The following is a 23275-nucleotide window of genomic DNA, read 5'->3' as shown; positions in this document are numbered from 1 at the left end:
TAATTCTATTATGAAATCATTCTGCATCCCACTTTGAAATGTGGTGTCTGGGGTCTTAAATGCTAACAAGCGGCCATCTAAGATGCATCAATTGGTCTCAACCCACCTGGAGCAAAGGAAAATGAAGAACACCAAGGCCACACGACAACTAAGAGCCCAAGAGACAGAAAGGGCCACATGAACCAGAGACCTACATCATCCTGAGACCAGAAGAACTAGTTGGTGCCCGGCCACAATCGACGACTGCCCTGACAGGGAGCACAGCAGAGGACCCCTGAGGGCACAGGAGATCAGTGGGATACAGACCCCAAATTCTCATAAAAAGACCAAACTTAATGGTCTGACTGAGACTAGAGGAATCCCGGCGGCCATGCTCCCCAGACCTTCTGTTGGCACAGGACAGGAACCATCCCCGAAGACAACTCATCAGACATGAAAGGGACTGGTCAGCGGGTGGGAGAGAGACGCTGATGAAGAGTGAGCTAATTATATCAGGTGGACACTTGAGATTGTGTTGGCAACTCTTGTCTGGAGGGGGGATGGGAGGATAGAGAGAGAGGGAAGCCGGCAAAATTGTCAAGAAAGGAGAGACTGAAAGGGCTGACTCAAGAGGGGGAGAGCAAGTGGGAGCAGGGAGTGAGATGTATGTAAACTTACATGTGACAGACTGATTGGATTTGTAAACGTTCACTTGAAGCTTAATAAAAGTTATTAAAAAGAAAATAAGCTTACTTAGAGGACTCTATCTGTGTTCCTTACTCATCGGGCAGTTATTTATAATATTTGATTGGTATAATCAATTATTACTTCTAACGAAGGACATTTAAAAAAAAATCTTGGTTTGCCTCTTTTAAGAAAGCTTTACCACAAGTTTCAGGTCCCTCATATAGAACTCGTTGGGGTCACTGCTGAAGTGCCATATTAACCTAAATGAAGGGGTGCTGGCCTTGGATCCAGAGGTCTGTGTTTATGGAGAGAAAAGGAAATACTCTCTCTCTCCAAAATCAGTGGCGAGGGTGCAATGGAAAATGTTGAACCTCTGACCTTTTATTTGCGCTGCCACTCAGAAATTTTTCTTATATTTGTGAATTCTCGCTTCCCTACAATAATTTGTATTTTTATATTGGTTCATTCATAGGTTTAATGTTTTCAAAACAACTTATTTGATCTCCACAGGAAACCAGAAAGTATATTTTTTTCCTATTTCATAGATGAGAAAACAGGCTCAGCGAAAGTCGGTAATCTGTCAGGTTTCACAGAGAAAAGGACCAAAGAAAAAATTTCATCGGGCCCCACCGTGTTGTAGATGCCATGCTAAGCCAGAACTCAAATCTTGATTTTTATACTCTAAATCCAATATTCTTAATATCATAATTTCCATTATGAGTATTGGGGATGGTAGTGGTGACTTTTAAGCATGTAAAAATATATCAAGTACTGCCCCCAAACTGAGAATAAGATGACTAGTAAGGAGCCCTGGTGGTGCACTTATTAAAAGCTCGGTTGCTAATCCAAAGGTCACTAGTTCAAATCCACCAACTGCTCCTTGCAAACCCTATGGAGCAGCTCTGTTCTGTCCTATAGGGACAGCAGGTTTGGCTTGGTTAAGAATTCGGCTGCTATCTAAAACGTCAGCAGTTTGAATCCATCAGTCACTCCCTGGACACCCTATGGGACAGTTCTACTCTGTGCCGTAGGGTCACTATGAGTCAGAATCAACTCGATGGCAACAGGTTTGGTTTTTCGTTTTTGTTTAGAAGCAAGGAGACACAACTGTCAAACTTTAAGTCAAAAGTTGTTTATAAAGTTACGGAATGAAAGGCATTGGAGATGGGCTAATACTACAGCGTGAAGAATTAAGCTGAAGAACAGGAAGAACTTTTTAAGAGTTTAGTTGTGGCATTCTGAAATATGTAACCACATGAAGTTGTAAAGTGTCTCCAGATAATAATTGTTAAAGAGCAGACTTATTTTTCGAGAATGACTCAAGTCCAGTCCTGCTTAAAGTCAGTAGCTGTATGATATATTTCTCTTCTACATCTATTATTCTATGATATTGTCTCCAGAGGAGTGTTTTTTTTTTTCCCCACTTTAATATCCCGTAAACTCTTTTTTTCCCTTTCTTCCGTATAATTATTTTTTATTGAGGCAGAATTCACATAACAGAAAGTTAACAATTTTGAAATGTACATTTCAGTATCATTTAGCACATTCACAATGTTGTGCAGCTATCACCTCTATCTAGTTCCAAAACATTTAAGTGCCATCAAAAAAAGCTCCGTGCAAATAAGCAGGAACAAGCGTGCTTGTATTCTTGGCTTCTGTAGCTGAAGTTTCGTGCTTGCAGATTCACCAGGGCTCTCACTCATTAATTCATCAGACAGATATTTATCATACACTATGTACTAGGTTTATGAAGATTATAAAATGACTTTACTAGAACCATTGCCTCTCAACATAGGTTTTGAGTGGCCTAATGAAAATCAATGCCAGTGACGCATACGAGTTAGTCTTCATTAGGAAGCAGTTCAAAGTGCCTGAATGCCTAAGGCTAGGTCATACACAAAGGAAACTAAACGTGCCTTCTTTTGTCATTTAAGACAGTGGTCCTCAAACTTTTTCTGTAAATGGTCATACTGTAAATATTTTTAGGCTTTGGGGTCCAGATGATAGGTGATGCAACTACTTAACTCTATTGTAGTGCAAGAACAGCATCATTGTTGTTGAATGCCCAACGTTTCTATTAGCAGCGCTTAACTGCTGTGCCAACAGGGCTCCTTTAGGCCTGACTGTTGTTGTTAGGTGCCGTCGAGTGGATTCTGACCCATAGTGACCTTAGGTACCACAGAACAAAACTGTCCAGTCCTGCACCATCCTCACAATAGTTGTCATGCTTGACCCCATTGTGGCAGCCGCTGTGTCAATCCATCTCGTTTAGAGTCTTTCTCTTTTTCGCTGACCCCCTACTTTACCAAGCATGATGTTCTTCTCCAGGGGCTGATCCCTCCTGACAACGCAGCCAAAGCATGTGAGATGCAGTCTCAATAGCCTTGCTTCCAAGGAGCATTCTGGTTGTACTTCTTCTGAGACATAGGCCTGACCAGTCTCCAGAAAGTCCCTGTTCTGAGTATATCTTGTGCCTTACCTTACATCCTTTTACTGTAGTCAGTGCTGTAACAAACAACATCATGCACCTATAATCTGACAGTGCCTAGCCTCAGTTGAACTGTTTCTTTTTTTTTTTTTGCCCGGGGGCTACTCTGATAGCATCAGGTGGGCTCTCTGGCATTCAAGCAAGTTTAGAGAGACAATGTGAGAGAATTAATGCCCTGTGAGGAAGCCCTTGACTTGTGTGGGACTGGAGCCAGTGGGTTAAATGTTCCCCTCTTCCTTGCCTTCATGGACAATTCTGAGGTACAGTCTACATAGCTCATTAGAAAGTCCTGGCAAGATAGCATTCTTCTATTGGCTTTTTCTCCTTTCTTATTTTATTCAGGTTCAGCTTTGAGGGTGCCTAGAGGAATCCTGGGTAAGGCATTCATTCACCTTTCCCTTGAAGAGCCAATCTCCTATTTTTACTGACATAACTATCCTGGCCTCAGGGCCGTTGCTCATCATTAGAGATCTGGTCCCTGCCTGGTGTTGTAGGCAAAATTAGTGAGATGAACATCTTTACTGACAACCCTGAAGGGTCTCAGTGATATTATGGCTAACTTTAGAGGAGATAGGCTATAAAATAAAATCTCCTTTTAGTGCTCTGTGAGCTCCAGTGGAAGTTTAACTTAGGTTTGACTTGCAGCTTGCATGATTGGTAACAGATTCCCCTAGATTAGAGGTTCTCAACCCTGCTGCATAATACAATCACCTGGGAAACTTTTAAAAAATACCAATGCCTGAGCCTACTTCCAGAGTCAGGTTGAATTGCTCTGTTACAGGGACCCAAGCCTTAGTATTCTTTTTATTTTCCTCAATGAGTAATTTTTACCTGTATAGTTTGTTGACAATGGTTACATGCTTTGAATTGTGACATCATTCTGTCTTTGTCGTTTCTCCACTGTTAACTTATACTCTCTGCCCCTTAAAGTTATCATCTGTGTGCCTTGGAGTCACTGTTGTCATTTTGATTCCATATATTTAATTCTTTAAAAAAAAAAAATTCTTTAGAAGGGTATAATGATCATGGCAGATAGTCTTTATTTATTGAGCTAGACCTTTGTTTAGTTTAAAGATGACTTCATGGGATAGTTTTGGTTCAAGGTTTAGAAGTTGTTCCCATGCAATAGATTCAGGGGCTCCTCCAGTCTCAATGTATCCAGTAAGACTGGTTTAGAGTAAGAATTTGAAGGTCCTTTTCACAATTTTACTCCTTTTGATCAAGATCCATTCACTAGGTACTGTTCAGTAATGGTAGCAAGCCTCAGTATTTTTTAATTCTTATGTGCAGCCTCAGAGGTGTAAGCCACTGTCTTATGAAGGCTTATGCAAAATTGCTCTGCCCTTCAAAAAGTTCTTTGAATCCCTCAGTAAAATATAAATACCATGATAAGAAAAAGAAAAAAAAAAACCTCTTCGTTATAGATGAGAAACTTTAGAATGAAGATTTATACGGCTCTGTAGCTCTGGGGGCTAATATACCACTGATAGTAAAAAGGTAGGTTGGTGTCATGGATTGAATTACATACCCCCAAAAATGTGTGTATCAACTTTGTTAGGCCATGATTTCTAGTATTGTGTGGTTGCCCTCCATTTTGTGATTGTAATTTTATGTTAAGAGGATTAGGGTGGGATTGTAACAACGCCCTTCCTCAGGTCATCTCCCTGATCCAATGTAAATGGAGTTTCCCTGGGGTGTGGCTTGTACCACCTCTTATCTCTCAAGAGATAAAAGGAAAGAGAAGCAAGCAGAGAGTTGGGGACCTCATATCACCAAAAAAGCAGCACCAGGAGTAGAGCACCTCCTTTGGACTGGGGTCCCTGCACCTGAGAAGCTCCTCGACCATGGGAGAATTGAGGACAAGGACCTTCCTCTAGAGCCAACAGAGAGAGAAAGACTTCCCCTGGAGTCAATGCCTTGAATTTGGACTTTTAGCCTACTTTACTGTGAGGAAATAAATTTCTTTTTATTAAAGCCATCCACTTGTGGTTTTTCTGTCATAGCGGCACTAGATGACTAAGACAGTAGGCAACAGTGAAAGAGAAACCCCATTTAACACAGGTTTTTAGAATGTAACAACAGTCCGAAGTCACTATAAAATCATGTATTTGCAGGACATTTTCCCAGTTTTGTAAATATTTGAATATCAGCAATATAAAGTCTTTTGAGGGAAAAATAGTGCTTTCCCTGTTTAGGATTAATTTTTTGGAACATTTTGAAATGGAAATTCACGTCTGAAAATAAAAATTGGTACTTAATCTGGTATTGGAACTACAGATGTTTAGATACAGCAACAGGGGGTGTGTAGCATTCAGTTTAAAAGATTATCAACTAATGATTAGCATAATGTTCGAGCAGGTGCTATAAAAGATGGAGATTATCATGCTCTTGGAATTTCTGACTCATGCTATAGTCCGGCAAAAAGAGCAGTATAAAAAAGGATTTGTTCAGACTGAAGAAAATCATATAATTAGTTCTTTTAGTGGCAGTAAGAAGTTCATGTTGTAAAATAGTTCTAGGTCAAAAGACCTTCCTGTAGATTAACTGTCACTAGCTCCCTTTTTCCTGCCTGGATGTCAATTTATGCAAAATTTTACTCCTTTCAAATTTGGATAAAGCCTCTCTTTCTTTGCTTGCTACTAACCTGATTAATCTCTTTCTTACATCCCTGTTATTCGCTGCACTTCTCTGCCTTTTTCTCACATGAACTCTTTTTCCATGGAAACAAATTCTCAGAAATTATAAGGAATTAGTAATGAGAAAAAAAGTGAACTGTCATTGAAATATTTTCTTTATAAACAGCACTTCAGTCACACATCAGGGCTATAAGGCTGTGGAGTATATGTAAACAGTTCTTACCCATCTTACTCCTAGGGACATTGGGAAGACTGCCTTTACAACTGTTTACCAAACTCTCCTCACAGATGAAATTTTATGCTCTGTAAAATTTTTAGGGTTGGATGAATGAATAAAGTCTAAAACTTTCAGGTTTATAAAGAATTTTAGAGAATTTTGGAAAGTCTTGTCTTGGGATCCTGGTGCCCTCCTCTGATGACATTCCCTTCTACATCTCTCTCCCACATAAAGGCAGCTTGACTCAGAGGGAAGAGGCTTTTATGATTGACACCCTTTCTTTATTCAGAAAGAAATTTTCTAATTCCCAAATATTTGTTGTTGTTGTTGCTAGGTGCCGTCGAGTCAGTTCAGACTCATGGTGACACTATGTACTACAGAACGAAATACTGTCCAGTCCTGCGCCACGCTCACAATTGTTATGTATGAGCCCATTGTTGCAGCCACTGGGTCAGTCCATCTCATTGAGTGTCTTCCTCTTTTCCACTGACTGTGTACTTTACCAGGCATGATGTCCTTCTTCAGGGACTGATCCCTCCTGATAACATGTCCAAAGTAAGTGAGATGTAGTCTCGCCATCTTTGCTTCTAAGGACAATTCTGGTTGTACTTCTAAGACCAACTTGTTTGTTCTTTTGGCAGTGCATGGTATATTCAATATTCTTCGAGGCATCAATTCTTCTTTGGTCTTCCTTATTCGTTGCCCAGCTTTCACACACATATGATGCGACTGAAAATACCAGCACTTGGGTCAGGCGCACCTTAGTCTTCAAGGTAGGACATTTTTGCTCTTTAACACCTTAAAGAGGTCTTCTGTAGCAGATTTGCCCAATGCAAATGTTTGGTTGGTCCAAATCAGGGGCCTTCTCTTTCCTAATTTATGTCTCTTGCCTACCAATAGCTGTGCCACTGTGTGTGTGTGTGGAGGGAATTGGCACCTGCCTTTCCTCCCTGCTTCTGTCCCCACTCTGGGGAGACTCCATTGTATTCCGAGTGTTTGAGGGTTTATATCACGAGTCACCTGGCTTCATCCACCCCACACCCTGTTCTTTGATATACTTTCAACCTCTTTTCAATGTATCTTCCATTTACAGCTCAGTCTATGCTGATCTAGTTTGCTTTGTATTTTGGAACCTCCCAACAACAGCAGCTGTGACTGTTTCTTAGCTATTGTTTTCAGTTCTTTTCCACAGTTCAGGGAATCAGTGAACAGTTTCTTAGGCAACACCACTCTTGATTTATCCATACGCCATGGATCCTCCACTTTCAGTGTTTGTTTCTAAATAGCCCTCCATCCAGTTCTGTCCTGGTCTCCTGCATCCATTTGTACGTCAGTGGTATAAAATTCGAAATGCATTTTCCCATTAACGCTAAACAAGATCGTTTGGAGCAAAAAGAACATGAGCTTTATAGTGAGTCAGACCTGTGTAGTGTAAGGATAAAAACAAGCTAATTTTATAAACATAATGTCTTGTTTGGTTCAGAGTATGGCTCAATAGTTAAAAGATTTCTCCCTTTAGCCATGGTCTGTTGTTGTTGTTGATAGATGCTGTCAAGGCAATTCTGACTCATAGCGACCCTGTGTATAACAGAATGAAACAGTGCCTGGTCCTGCGCCATCCTCACAATCGTTGCGATGTTTGAGCCCATTGTTGCAGCCACCGTGTCAATCCATCTCATTGAGGGTGTTCTTTTTTGCTTGTCTACTGCCAAACAAAATATACTCTTATAGCTTTTTCTCTATACTCCTGCCCCTGAGATAAACACGTAATCCTCTTGAGGATTTCTAATGTTTTAAATTGTTTGTAACAATGGGAAAATAGAAAATATGTAGGAAATAAAAAAAAATTCATGAGGTGTTCATTGGACCCTGAAATTAAAAGTCAATACACCAGCGGTGAAAGGGAAGTGGAAGCAAAATGGAAGCTAAGGAAAAGAAGAGAAGAGACATCTGTTGAGCATGTAATCAGTGCCAGGTGCAGTGGTAGATACTTCCAGGTGCACTATTTCACTTAATCATCTGTGTTATAAGGTGATCTGTGTTCTATACAGAGGAGAACATCCAAGTTGTTGAATCTCCCCTACCTTCATGCAGTTAGTAAATGGTAGAGCTGGAATTTAAAGCTAGTTCTGACTTCTAAGTCTGTGATATCTCTGCTATGCTCCATGGCAAAAATGAAATGCTATTTTAAAATGTTTAATACACATCAAAATGTATATAAATAATATTTTACATTATAATTAGGATTTACCAATCTACCGTAATCTTAATCATCTGGCTTACACAGGTAAGCACTAAGTCATTGTTCTCCCTAAGAGTAATTTTATATATCATTCACAATATTTTTAAATGTTTATGCCTTATTAATATGAGAAATTTGAGTAAAATGGTAATTTAGTTTTGCTTTTCACAGACTTACCTTGTAAGAAATTTATAATAAAAATGTCTTTCTAAATGTAACTGTGGCATAACTACCTCAATTCTTTAATAATTTCCACATATTTAGATAATTTTGTTTAGAACCCATTAAAAATTATCTTTATTGATTAAATAAGACTTATATAAAGGCTTTTTTCCCTTCTTAGTCCTCATGATGCTGAAAACCTTTTTGAAGTCGTAACATCAAAGTAGTTAACATGACTATAGTTTTGTAATATAAATATAGGATTATAGACTTTTCTGCAAGATTATAAAGGAAATGAAATAGAAATAATGACAAAATAACTTCCCATGCTCATGCCTCTCCTTTAAATGTTTACCAATGGGCTGGTAAACTTGATATGCTGAAAAGGCTTACTGACATCAAAGGATGCTTTTTCTAGTAGAAAGGGTCAAGTGCAGTGCCTTAATTGTCAACTCACAACCCAACTGTAACAGAGTTAAACAATTTAATTGAACTTGAGATAATGTCAAAGTGAACAACAATTTTTATAGTGAGAGGTGAAACATCTGGGTTTGTAGGTTGGAGATACAAATAGTGAAGTTTCCTTAACATTCAAAAGAGCTTGTAAAATGTGAAAAAGGGTGAAGAAATATAAATGAGACGGTCAGAGACAATGGTTACGTTACTAATCCTGAGGAGTCTGAAGATTAGAGAATAGGGAAAATATTTAATGAAAAATAATAAGTTGTGACTGACTGAAGGTGAGATAACATTTAAAAAAAATCAATTTCTTTGTTTTGAAGATAGACAGTATCTCAAGGCTGCAGAAGACAACAACAAAAAGGAAAACTTAAAATTTAAAGAATAAAATTGCAGCAGTGTCACATGTAGCCATTTCCATTTTGTGAACATAGTGAACTTCCACTAATGCCACAGTCTTGCATGGAGCTCTAGTACATGACTTGTTTTCTCTGTTAGTCATTACCATCCTTTCCATCTGAATTGTTTTGAGTCCAAAAACACACTTCTTTTACAGAAGGACTTACACAATAGCGCTAAGCCAGTAAGAACTGTTGAGAACTAAGACTTCAATCCTCATACAGTAAACTGGCTTTGAGAGTGTAACACAAAGAACTTTGAAGAAAGCATAAATTGTAAATGTTGTTGTAGTAGAAAATTCCACCTGCTTAGAATTAACCCCATTATATGCCAAATAATTGAGTAAATACTTTATTTAGAAGTGGTTTTCAATTGTTCCTATTGCATTGTTTCCTGGGTCTTGCGTCTCATCCTTTCCTCTGGGAATTTTCTTTGCTAAAATTGTTTCATGATCCAACAAAAAGGCCATATCACCAAAATGGAAAACAAAGCCTGTTGACTTTTCTCAGCCTATTTTTCTTTTGATCTTGATTTGTCTTCTATCTTTTGTTTTTTTGGGTATGGGGTTAACAGAAGAAATACGGTAGAGCAAGCTTTTCTTTGCCTAGGTATATTCTCCCATAAACTATGCATCTCATATTCTGTGAGTATTTAAAAATACTTTTCACTTTAGAACCCATATGTGATGAGGGATATATTTCACCAGGTGTGCATATGTACATAAATGTAATTATGCTGTTACTCTAATTACTTGATTACTAAAAGAACAGAATATCTGACCCACATTGTTATATTGCTCAAAAATAAAGAATTCATAAAACTGACCTTGGGAATGGAAGTCATGTAAATAGATCTTTATTTTTACCACATTTATTTTAAAGTCATTCATTGATCTTCCTGAATATAAAGCAAAACTGTTATTGACAAGTATTAAATATATTTATTCATGTAGGAAACCTAAAAATAAAACTTTGAGGAAAAAAAGTGTATTTAATTTTGACAAACCAGTTGGTTCCTTTTTTAAAGAATTTTCAGAAATGAAAAAAAGTCTGGTAATTACTTAGCAGTAATTAACAGATGGGAGTAAGAAAACAGGTCATTTCTATAAAATCAAATATTAAAGGTAGTACCTATGCTATTTTAAAACTGGTTTTCATATTTTTCACACAACCTGAAGTATATGCAATGTAAGGAGTTAGTTCTTCCTAATATTACAAAGTTCAAAGATAAAAGCAGAGAGACACTACCACATATAGATCACGTGAGTACAATTTTTTTTTCCTCACAATTTGTTTTTTAATTACAGTTTCTTACTGAAGTACAACATTCATACAAAAAAGTATACAAATCATAAGTTTACCACTCAGTTAACTTTTACAAACCTAACGTGTCCATGTAACCACCACGTGTATCAGGGAAAAGGTCATTACCAGCATCCCAGAAGCCCCTTCATCATTCCTTTACCAGCAAAGTTGAATATCATCCTTGACGGTTTCGCCATAGATTACTATTGCCTGTTTTTGAACTTCATATAAATAGAATTGAACTGTATATATTCTTTTGTTTATGGCTTTTTTCACTAAGTATTATATTTTTGAGATACATTCATGTTTGCTTGTACCAACAGTTCATTAATTTTTATTGCTGTATCGTAATTGATTATATTAAGATACTATAATTCTATCATTTATGAATTTTTTTATTTGGGCTGTTATAAAAAATGCTGCTATGAACATTTGCATACATGTCTTTTGGTGCATTGTCTTCGTTTCCTAGTGCTGCTGTAACAGAAATACTACAAGCGGGTGGCTTTAAAGAACAGAAACTTATTTTCTCACACTTTAGGAGGCTGCAGGTCTGAATTCAGGATATCTGCTATAGGGCAAGGCTCTCTGTCATCTCTCTGGGAAGATCCTTTGGTGTTCCTTTGTTCCTTGGCTATCTTCAGGACGTGTGGCATCTGTCTTCTTCCACTTGTGCTCACATATCTCTGTGTCTATGCTGCTCCTTATGTCACCCAGATGTGGCCTCATTAACATAGCAAAGAAAACTCTATTTCCAGATAAGATTACATCCACAGATATAAGGGTTAGGATTCCAATACATATTTTTTTTGAAGGAACAATTCAATACATAAGATTCATATATGAACACATTTCTTTAGAATATATTCTTTGGAGTAGAATTTTTGGGTCATAAGATATATATACATGCATATGTTCAGCTTTAGTGTACACTTCCAAATAGGTTTTACCAATTATACTCTCACCATCCTCACCAACATTTGCTATTATTATTCCTTTTCATTTTTTTTTATTCTAGTGGGTATCGGAAACCCTGGTGGCATAGTGGTTAAGTACTACGGCTGCTAACCGAAAGGGCGGCAGTTCAAATCCACCAGGTGCCGCTTAGAAACTCTCTGGGGGCAGTTCTACCCTGTCTTATAGGGTTGCTATGAGTCAGAATTGACTCAACGGCAACAGGTTAGTGGGTGTTAGCAGTATAACACTGTGATTTTAATCCAGTATGTATATATGATTTTATTTTGCATTTCCCTGGTAACTAATGATGTTTGTTGGCCACTTGACTATTTTTTTTTAATGAAGTTTCCATGTCTTTTGCAAATTTTCAATTTTGGCAGGGGCTTATTTTTATTGATTTAACCACTGAGTCACCAGGGCTCCATTTTTATTGATTTGTAGGGTTTTTTTTAATATATATTCTAGATTAGGATATTTTGTCAGATATATGAATTCCAAACATTTACTTCCACCTTGCAGCTTGCCTTTTCAATCTCTTCATAGTGTCTTCTGATAAACAAAAGTTCTTGATATTGTTGTTGTTAGTTGCTGTTCAGTCAGCTTTGACTCATGGTGACCTTACGTACATCTCATGGAGGGTTTCCCTTGTTTTTGCTGACCCTCCACATTATCACACATGATGGCCTTTTCTAGCAATTGGTCTTTTCTGATGTCATGTCCAAAGTAAGCAAGACAAAGTCTCGCTATCCTTGCTTTTAAGGAGCTTTCTGGCTTTACTTCCTTTAAAACTGATTTGTTCATTCTTCTGACCAAAGCAAACCAAACCCTTTGTTGAGTTGATTCCAGCTAGCGGCTAGCGAACCTACAGAACAGAGTAGAACTGCCCCATATGGTTTCCAAGGAGTGGCTGGTGCATTCGAATGGTTGACCTTTTAGTTTGCAGAGAGCTCTTAACCACTGCAGCACCAGGGCTCCTTGTTCATCTGGCAGTCCATGGTATATTCAATATTCTTCAACAATACCACAGTTCGAATGGGTTAATTCTCCTTCCTTTTTCTTTGTCCAGATTTCACATACCTACGAGGTGACTGAAAAGACTATGGCTTGGGTCAGGTGCACCTCAGTCATCAAAGTGACGTCTTTGCTTTTTAACACATTAAAGAGAGTTTTATATTCTATATCTGATAATTCCTATAACTGATTCACAATTTAAAAAATCACAAAACGCATGCATTGAGAGTTTGAAACTACACTTTGTTATTTCTGTTGCTTGTTGCTCTTAGTGGCTTGCTTATTGTGCATGTGTTTTGTGATTTTTTATTGTGAATTCATCTTCTTTGAAATTTTAACTGTGAAAATTATTTGAGAGTTGGGATCAAAGTGAATACCTTCAGAGAAGATTTACATATGATTCTGCCACGTGCTAAATTTTCATCTTGGGTTCTACAGGCCATAAGGTAGCATGTATTCTAACTCTGAATCAGAGTGAGAAGTGGGCCTGTGTTAGGGCTTCTCAAGGAAACATTTTTCTCTCTCCTCCTAGAATTAATAGAATTAGTGCAAAGCCTTTCCCTAGAAAAGACTTACAAAAGCCAGCTCAGTGCCACTGCTAGCACATGTAGCACAAATGGCACCCCATAAGGGTAGACAAACTTCAAAAAGGCCCTTCTTCCTCTGGGCTGATGCAAGGCTGTACCACGAAACAGACCTTGAGGAACCGAGCGTGGGTTAAATACTCACTTTCCACCTTGTTTGGGTACTCTGTGTAAGGCACAACTTCACCGATGTGTTCAGAGGCCTATGCCGGCTAATATTTGGTTATCTTATGGCATTTGCTCTTTCTCATAGATTCTGGCCTCTTACCATCATTTTACCTTTTTCTACCAGGCTCGGTCATATTAAAAATTGTTTATATATATATATATATCTCCATCATTTTTAGACGTTATGTCCTGAGAATTTTCCTCTGAACGCTAGATCTGTCAATCTGTTAGAAATAGAAATTACATTACTCATTTTCAATTAGATTGACTTTTTCATTCTTTCAGCAAATTTTTACCGAAGGCCTATATGGGCCAGTCTTTTTGCAACTAAAATACAATGGCACACAAAGCAGATATAATCCCTGCCTTCATAAAGCATATTGCCTAGTAGCCCTTTGTTATCATTTTCTGGGTGTGTTTTTCTCCTCAGTGATTGCATGCTCCAGGGGGATATTCCTCTGGAGAAGGTGGAGTCATAGGCAATAACAGCATATGCATAACCTTAAAACTGTTGTCATTCTAAGGCTTTTTGAATAAGTAGAACACATTTGTGTTCCTTGGAGAACCAAACAAAACCAAACTAAAGGACGTTACTTTGATATTACCAACACTGGGCCACACATCTGTTTTGGATAAACTTAAGTGCTACCCACTACTGTGGTCCCTTTTCCAAGTGGGGGAATTTATTTGCTTAGAAACTATGACATTCTGGTTCCAATCTGATCCTCCCCCCTATTTCCAGGGGCTGTTTTACAAACTAGATAGTCAGGCCTGGGCTGTGTAAACACCTCAAGTAAACTCCATATAATCCAAGATATTACTCTTACAATTTTTTTCCTGCTGTTTTTATTCAACAGTCTCCTTCTGTTGCTATATTTAGCTGTTGATGGGTTCTTACTTGCTGAGTAAAACCTACTTGCTGAGGCCACTACAAATTTTGCTTCACAGGCAGGTCTCCTCACAGTGTCACGTTAGACGTTGTCTGTGGTATTATGGGGTAGTTCTGTCTGCCCAGTTAAGCCCAGTGATGATGTTTCAAGGCCATTTGTCACCCTGACCCCCACATTTAACTAAGAAAGCACTAATAGTACAGTGTTTCTCTTTCACCCGACTAAGCCCTCTCTCCAGTTAGCCTAGAAGAAAGCTTAGCAACTGCGGGTCTACTGATCGCAAGCCTGTCAGGGAGGTCACATTACAATTCATTTTTATTAAAGTTTAGTGTTCTGTCTCAGTCATTTCCTATAGGTGATGACATCTACCTATCCCCTGCAAAATGGGGATCCATGCAAATAAGTCATTATTTCAGATTGTATCATGTCCTGTAAAAATATATGTCAACTTGGCTGGGCCATGATTCCCAGTATTGTGTGATTGTCCACCATTTTGTCATCTGATGTGATTTTCCTATGTGTTGTAAATTCTACCTCTATGATGTTAATGAGGCAGAATTAGAGGCAGTTATGTTAATGAGGCAGAACTCAAAATCTACAAGATGAGGTGGTGTCTTGAGTCAATCTCTTGAGATATAAAAGAAAGAAGCGAGCAGAGAGGCAAGCAGAACTCATACCACCAAGAAAACAGCGCCGGAAGCAGAGCACATCCTTTGGACCTGGAGTTCCCTCCAGGAGAAGCTCCTAGGCCAGGGGAAGATTGATGACAAGGAGCTTCCTCCAGAGACAACAGAGACAGCCTTCCCCCTGGAGCTGGCTCTCTAAATTCAGACTTTTAGCCTCCTAGACAGTGAAAGAATAAATTTCTTTGTTAAAGCCATCCACTTGCGGTATTTCTGTTACAGCAACACTATATAACTAAAACAGGCATTTTCCAGTCTTCACTTTGCCTTAACTCCAGGCTTATGTATGTGAATGAGCCTGGAGTCTTCCTTGCTGTTCTCTCTAAGCCCTTTCCAAGGGAAGTTCAGGTACATGCTTAAGGTCCTACAATCTTTCTTTACCTATTACTGAGAATCAAAGTAAAACATAAAGTTTTATAAACTTGTTCTGTGTTACTGCCTGAATTTAATTGATATAAAATGGCATTAAATGATGTTTGTCTATGGATAAAAACAAAACAAAGCATCGTTTCAGAATGCCTCTCTCAGACAGAGTATGAGAGTTCTCAACACAGAGCCACTCCAATAATTTCACCTGGTTTGGGCTGGCATCCAAAAGGCACAAAGATAAAAGAATGATTCATCAATATAGAGAGATCAAGCTTTCTCAGGGGTCATTCTTATACTAGTGAGTTGCTAAGCAAAGGCACTGAGAATGGCCTGGGTAAACTTCTTGTCCAAACTACCAGACTGGCTTTGCTTGCAGACAGTGCCCAGCATCGATGCTGTGATGCTAAATTTGGAGATGGTGACTTTCAGGTCTGATATGTAGATTCCTGGTATTCTCTGTGGCAGTCTCTTGCCTGTCTAGTGGGAAGACCCAGACTTGTTCTTATCAGCCTGTTTTCTGGTGGATTAATGTTCTTCCCTTGAACCATGGTCTGGTAGTCCTGCCCCATGCTGCTAGTGTTTTTTTTTTTTTTTTTTTTTTGGGTTTTTATATCTCCAGATATCACTTACTTCAGGACTTTGTTCTGCTTATCTGTCCAAACCCTTTTTCCCTCCCAGTTAAACTTCCATGCTTACCTAGGCTACCACCTGTTGTTTGCTAACATCTCTCTGTACCCTGTTTCACCTGTTTTTTTCACTTCCTTACAGCATCTGGAACTTGATTTTTCTACTGAAGTTCCTGCTGAGTTCTTACCAAATCTACTCCATCCAACTGAAACGTTAGGGTCATGCAAGGCCGTGCCCAAAATTTAGTCTAATTCCTCTTCCACAGGACAGCCTTTAGATATTTGATAACAACCTGTCACCTTTAGTCATCTCTTTAGGCTAAATCGTGCTGCCTCCCATACTATCAAGGTCACCCATCTGTAGATATAATTTGGAGCCCTGATGGCACATTGGTTAAGACCTACGGCTGCTAACCAAAAGACTGGGAGTTCAAATTCACCGGCCACTCCTTGGAAGCCCTTGTGGGGCAGTTCTACTCTGTCCTGTAGGGTCGCTATGAGTTGGAATCAACTCAATGGCTCTGGCTAGACAATATATCTCTCAAAAGGTGGCATACAAAAGTGATGCACATATTTCAACAGAAACTATAGTAGAGATAAGGGATTTACATTTTATTAAAATTATGCGTTCATTTACATTACTAACCTGCATTAGAATTTTAAAGTGGTTTCATCAGGAGTGGTTCAAGCTTTTATGAGCCCTCAAGCTTATATGGCGATAGAGATGGTTCAGGAGCAGAATTCTCATTTTCCATGCAGAAGACCTGGTTCGGTTCCCAGCCAAGGCACAGACACCACCCATTCATTTAGTGGAGGCTTACATGTTGCTATGATGCTGAACAGGCTTTAGCAGAGCTTCCACACTAAGACGAATTAAAAAAAAAAAAGCTTGATAATCTATTTCCAAAAATCAGTCATTGAAAATCCTATGGATCACAATAGTCCAATCCACAGCTGATCATGGGATGGCGCTGGTAGTGTTTTGTTCCATTGTGTAGGGGGTCGCCATGAGTTGGGGGCTGATTCAATGGCAGCTAAGAAACACAAAAGTTATATAATTTTAATGCTCTCCTTCATAAAGAAAAAAATTACAAGTATATTTTCAAGTCTTATGCAAATAAGCAGTTAGAAGTTTAAGCTTCATTAATTTTATTGTAAATTCATCTCTAGGTTTATGACAGTATTTTCTCATGAAGTTTCCGGGTCTTCTTCATCAAAACCCTAATCAGGCTTCCACTGTATTTTAGTGTTCCTTATTAAACTTTCACACTTAGCATGTGAGCTTCTGAGGAGGGTTAACTCATGAGGGATTTAGAACATTGCCTAACACATAAAAGATAATAAACATTAGCTATTATTATTTTTATTACTTACTAGAAGAACCTTAGCAAATAGTTTATCTTTTGGACTTAATTTTCTCTTTGATATAATAGAGATAACACCTGCTCTGCCTTTTTCATAGGGCTGTTGTGAGAATCAAATGATAAAATTTGTGAATGCTGTTTTGTAAACAGAAAAGCATCACACACATACAAGGCATTGTTACTCAGCTTTCATTTGACATTGTTAATTTTATAAAAGGTTATGTTTAGGAAAGAAAAGACTAAGTGGCTTAAGTGGTTCGCTTAAAAACCTCAGTAGAGGTGGGAGAATGCTGGATAAGCTGGACACTGCATTTGAAATGCAAATGTTAAAATGAAATAAGTAGAGTTGTACAAAAGAAATGATCCGCGTGTATGTGCATATGTGTGTGGCTTTCTACCATTTGGCGTCTACCTGGGTTTCCAGCCTCTTCTTCAGCTATGTCATGCTCTCTAATCCAGGCTCCCAGGTCTCTGCCTGGAGAAATTCTATTTACCCTTTGGGCTCAGTATAAAGGCCTCTCTTCCGTGGGGTTTACCCAATCGCTTCCTTGAATCCTGCAGGAAGAATAAATGGCTCTTTTTCAGCGCCCTCTTGGTGAAAGCACTTCCACTGTAGACTGAAGGGGACCCAGCTTTCCTTCCCAGGCCTGGCCTCTTGTCTGCAACGGAATAGGCGCTCAATAAACGTTTAGTCAATGAAGGCATTTTTGAAGAAATAACTTTTAAAAGTTGAGAGGGCATTTAAGGCCAGGATTCGCAGGTAAGACCGCCTTGCACACAAGGTATTAACTGTCATTATTCGGACGGCTCTAAAGTGGAGGAACGACCTTCCAGCTGGGGGCACCGAGCGACCGCGCTCGGCTAATGCCGCCGAGGACCCGCCTCTTGCAAACCCGGGGCGTGGCCTGATTACCGGGGGTGTGGCCTGAGGCGCAGGGGCGTGGCGCGACCCGCGGGGGTTTCCACGCCGGGGGCGCGTCCGGCGCGGCGGAGGGGGAGCGGGAGGAGCTTCCGCCGCGAGGGGGCGGGGCTGACTGGCCGAGTACTCTGACGCCCCCAGCCAGGGAATTTCAATTTGAAACCTGGAAGAGGGCGGAGGCAGGCGCGGCGGCCCGGCGGCTGGGGCTGAAGCTGGACGGGTCCCTGCGACGAGCGAGCTGCTGAGGTGCGGCGTCGGGGTAAGGAGGCGTGGGGACTGCAGAATGGCGGGCCCGGGGCGGCGGAGCTTCGGCCGAGCGATTCGTCCCTGCCAAGCTGCAGGGCGGCTCTGATTTCCCCTCGGGCTGCGGCAGGGAAGCTGATCCCGGGCAGGAAGCGGTGGCGGGACGGTCCCACCGGGGTTGGGGGGAAGGGCGGCCGGCTTTGGGATTTTCTGCAGCTCCCTCCGGCCTCTCTCTTTCTCTCTCTGCCCGACCCGACTCTTACTTCTGTTGCTTCACGCCGGATCCCAGCTTCTCTGCTCCGCTGCGGCTTCCCTTTTCCCGGGCGCCCGAGCCGCCACGTCTCGTCGGAGCCGGGAGGGATGGGGGCAGGTGAGGACCGCGCCAGCCTCGCCTGGGTGCTGTCGCCTCCGGGTCACGCGTCCGGGGCCCCGCGGAGCTGCAGGAGAGGAATCCTGCTCCATCCCCGGCGCGGGGTGCGGCGCCCTAGCTGGACCCGGGATGGAGCGGCCGCCTGACCTCGGCGCCTCGAGGTGTGCGCGGGGCTCCGGGCTTGCGGCCTCGGCGCCTCCTTCAGGAGGATGATTTTTGGAGGGGAAACACCGGCGAGAACGCCGCGCCTTCGAGGCCCGCGTCAGCCCCGGCTGCATGTTTGCGGGCGTCAGGGGCCCGTCGCGCGCGTGGCGATAGCGGGGAGCCGAGTGAGGGAGATGTCTGGGGCCCGCGGCAGCTTCGCCCCCGCCCACGCGCGGTGCGTCCCTCGCTGCAAAATGAGTCGTCTGGCAGCATGACGGCGGCGGCGGCGGCGGCGGCCGGGCAGATGCGGGGAGGGAGGCACGTTTTGGGCTCGGATCGTTCCAATTCCGACACCCTGCCCATATCGCCACAGATGGCTTGTTTTTGTCCTTCTGGGATGGGGGCGAAGGGTTGGGAGCCTTTTCAGGTGAGTCGAAGGAGAAGACGGCTAGGAGAACCTAAGGGAGCGGGAAGCATAGGAATTGTTGCTCGGGGCACTGGCTCCTGGGTGTCCGGGGGACCCCATCCCCAGCCGGAGACGCTGCGCCCAGTAGCCGGCATGACTGCGGTGGGAAGTCAATCATTATACTTCTCGGTATCGTTGAGCTCCCCCGAGGTCAAGTTTTTTTGGTGTAGTTAGAAGAGCTCCCGCCTAGAGTCTGTTATTTTTGGGAGGGGTCTCTGTACTGACCTCGGACGCCTTTCGTTTGAATTCTCCGTAACCAACAGCTGCCCCTGTTTTTAAGAGCACGAGGTGGTGGAATCTAGAGGAGCTCTTTCCTGAATCACGTCTTTTCCTCAGTTTTTGAACTCTTTGCATTTGAAATGGCATGTGTGTGCTGGGCGTCTTGTTCTCTTGTTACTATTATTTAAGCTTTTTAAAATGGCTTTCACGGCGTATCCTTCATTCCTCTTATTTTCCTCCATTACCTTTTTATTTTTCCCGTAGTTTTTTTTCTCTCACCAGAATCTAGTATTTCTGTATTCCATATCCTTTTAAAATGGTCGGAGTCTTTTCATTTTTCCCTTTCTGTTTTGCACTTGAGGGAAACTGAGTCAGTTTCTTGGCAGCGGGGAGAATGTGTATTTGGAATTCTGAGGCTTTAAACAGATTTTACTGGGAAAGGAATGGGCTTAATCCTATTCAGTTTCCGTTTGCAGGCTCGCTGCTGTGAGAAATCACTGGATTGCTATTGCAGCCCCTTATGGGGCTGCATTGCAATGCAATCTTGAATTGTGATAAGGGCCAAACAAGAACATCCATCAGGCTGCGAGTTTGACACAACTTCTAAAGAGCTAGGCTGTGTCACTTGTCAGAGCTCGAGTTATTCCTATATTTTAATTTGAGAGCCACTATCAGAAGTCAGATATCTTACTCTTTGGAGGCTATCGGAGAACTGTACAGTTGGTAATGACTTGGAACAGTGCCTTGGATTTAGGACTAATTTAATCCTACCCTGTGTCCCTCACTTCTTGGGCAGAATTCCCACTGAAGTCAGTAGTGGTCTTGTGTGCCGAAGCACTGCTGAGAACAAGAGGCTGCTCATTTAGAGTAATGGGAGGGGGCTGTTTTTGCCTTTTAAAACACCCCCCTTTAAGACTAGCCAGCCGTAACAGTTCTTTAATCTTTTACCTCTTTTCGAAGTACTTAGACCTTTGAGAGAAAATGGGTGGATGAGTTGAGCAGCCAGCCCCAGAATCTTGAGCTTTGTCTAAATTGGTTGAGGCTCACTTAAAAAGATTAAAAGTGATTAAAAAAAAAAAATCAACAAAGCCAGAATTTCAGCAAAATTATTAGTAACTTGTGGGAAAAAACTGCTCTGTAATATTTTGCAGCAACTGGATATGTATTTTTTAAATCAAATTCTATCCCAAGTAAAAAGAAGCAAATTTGCAGAGTATGGTGAACAGAGGCCCACCAAAAAATAACTGCAAATTTAGGAAATCCGGATAGCTCTTCCTATACTTTGAGATAAAGCTTTTAGTACAGTTTAGCTCATGGATGTATGTGTTTGGAAACCCTGGTGGTGTACTGGTTAAGAGCGATGGCTACTAACCAAAAGGTCGACAGTTCGAATCCACCAGGTGCTCCTTGGAAACTCTATGGGGCAGTTCTACTCTGTCCTGTAGGGTCGCCATCAGTCGGAATTGACTCGAAGGCAGTGGGTTTGGTTTTTTGGTTTTTATGTATATGTTCCTTAGGTGTTAGTGACTATCTGGGCTCATCATTAGATTTCAAAGTTTCCAAGTTAGCCTTGTGCTGATCTGAGTTGCTCAGCTTGTTAGGTCCTTTTTCTTCTAAACTTATTGTTCTTGTGGTTTACCCTTTCCAAATTACCAGTTCTAAAGAATTAAGTTTAGAAAGCCTATCCAGTCACCAGAATCTAAAAATAGTTTTTTAAAAATCAGAACCATGTACTCCCCAGACACTTGCTTTCAACTAAAAATATTGCCAAGATGATAAAGCAGTTCTTAACCAAAATATTTATTGGTAAAATTACTCTGTAATTAGTAATATTGTATAGTTATGTTTAATATCAGCTTTTGCTCCAAATCACCACTTTTATATAATTGTGGCTAGAGAATTACTAAGGCTTTATCACTGCCATTTTATTTTTGAATGTGGGGTTTATATTTTATATAGCAGAATGCTAAATATTTTTGAAGTTTTGACTTTGTTTTTTGAACTGAAGCAGTCCTACAAGCTGTGTGTGGATGATTTTGAAAAGTATGGATTACTAATATTTTTATAAGGGAATAAAATAGTGTATAGTGATCAATACTACTTAGAGTCCATTTACATACAAAATCTGTATTGTTTACTTTGAGAAAACAAAGGAAATGTGCCTACCGCCCCCACCCCAACTTTATTTAGAAAAATTTCCAGTGGCCTTGTTTGTTTTCCAGATTCAGAATTACTGTACCTAACCACTGGGTACTCTTACAGATTTAAAAGCCTCAAGTAGATGTTTATGCTGGCCTCAGTAGTCAGCCAGTACTAGCCAAACCCTAATTTACCACCCTTTTATAGAATTCTGGAATCTCAGGGTTGGACCTTTAGAATTCAGCAAATCTGCTCTCAGCCCCTTTCTCCTTCCCCCAACACTTGAACATATCAAGCCTCTTTGGAAGGCCTGAGTTAATAGAAGATTTGCGTATAATTCCCCCACAGGTTCCAGACAGAGCATCCTTTGGGAATGCCATGTTTTGGCACAAACCAGTAACTTGATATTCATAAGATTTCTGTCATTCCTCTGCCTGGGCAATGCCTTAGACTAAAATCTAAAATGGAGTTAATGCTCGCTGGTGTCATTAAGTATAGGGGAATGGCTTCCAAGTTAGCTATTAATACTGTAAGTATTTAGAAATTATAGGTATGCCAAAAAGGAAAGAAATAACTTTTTCATTATCAGCAAGAAATAACTGATAGTTAAAGCTATTTTTTTAAATAAAATGTGTGTGTGTATGTGAGAGGGTATGTATTTGCAGTCCGAAGCAACTACACGTTGTAGTACATAATATTTGATGAATTAATTCATTGTACCTTTTTCTAATATGTTGGACTTACTTTTAGTGAAAAAAGTAAGTGAAGATTCTTTGAAAGCTTGAGTTGACTTTGCAGGAATTGATAATATTTCATGTAGAGAGAGGGGACTTACTTTTCTTACCCCTGGATACTTATCCCTCTTGTTTTGTGGTTGGCACGGACTCTCTGTAGGTTTCTTAAATGCACGTTTTTCAAGTCTAGAAGGGGAGATCGTCTATACATTATTTTCTAAGTACCTGGTATTTGGGATAGTGCTTATATTTATGAGAATTTCAGTGGTTTTCTGAATTTTCTCATTTTTAATGTCTCTTACCTCTTAGTATAGATCTAGACTTCATGTGGCCTACTAGTACATTCAGACTGCTTCCAGATTTTTTTCAAAGATTGAAATTGGGTAATTTCATATTTTGTTTGTGTTGTATGCATTCGAGTCGATTCTGACTCATAGCCACCTGTCTCAGTTACCTAGTAAGCTAGAAGTCAGCTCCAGGGGAAGGTTTTCTCTCTCTGTTAGCTCTGAAGGAAGGTCCTTCTTGTCAATTTTCCCCTGGAGTAGGAGCTTCTTTGTGCAGGAACCCTGGGTCTAAAGGACGTGCTTTGCTCCTGGTGGTCCTTTCTTGGTGATACGAGGTCCCCCACTCTCTGCTTGCTTCCCTTTCCTTTTATCTCTTGAGAGATAAAAGGTTGTGCAGGCCCCACCCCAGGGTAACTCCCTCTATATTGGATCAGGGAGGTGACCTGAGTAAGGGTGGTGTTACAATCCCACCCTAATCCTCTTTAGCATAAAATTACAATCACAAAATGGAGGACAACCACACAATACTGGG

The 23275-nt window shown here is 40.6% G+C and overlaps 1 protein-coding gene across 14 annotated transcripts in view; it reads left to right on the top strand.

The window, feature by feature from the left end:
* Positions 1-18277: 18277 nt before the first annotated feature.
* The window catches only part of EPB41L2 (erythrocyte membrane protein band 4.1 like 2), a 266903-nt gene continuing 261905 nt past the window's right edge, over positions 18278-23275 (top strand). For 12 of the 14 annotated variants that reach the window (XM_064290860.1, XM_064290856.1, XM_064290851.1 and 9 more), the window contains exon 1: positions 18279-18403. The gene's annotated coding sequence lies outside the window, so the exon portion shown is untranslated. Of the gene's footprint in view, positions 18404-23275 lie in introns of all 14 variants that reach the window. The other 2 variants (XM_064290827.1, XM_064290817.1) reach the window with 2 other exon arrangements.

The sequence above is a fragment of the Loxodonta africana genome, chromosome 1, assembly GCF_030014295.1.
Source record: "Loxodonta africana isolate mLoxAfr1 chromosome 1, mLoxAfr1.hap2, whole genome shotgun sequence".
NCBI lineage: Eukaryota > Metazoa > Chordata > Mammalia > Proboscidea > Elephantidae > Loxodonta > Loxodonta africana.
This window is presented reverse-complemented; position numbering and strand designations above follow the sequence as displayed.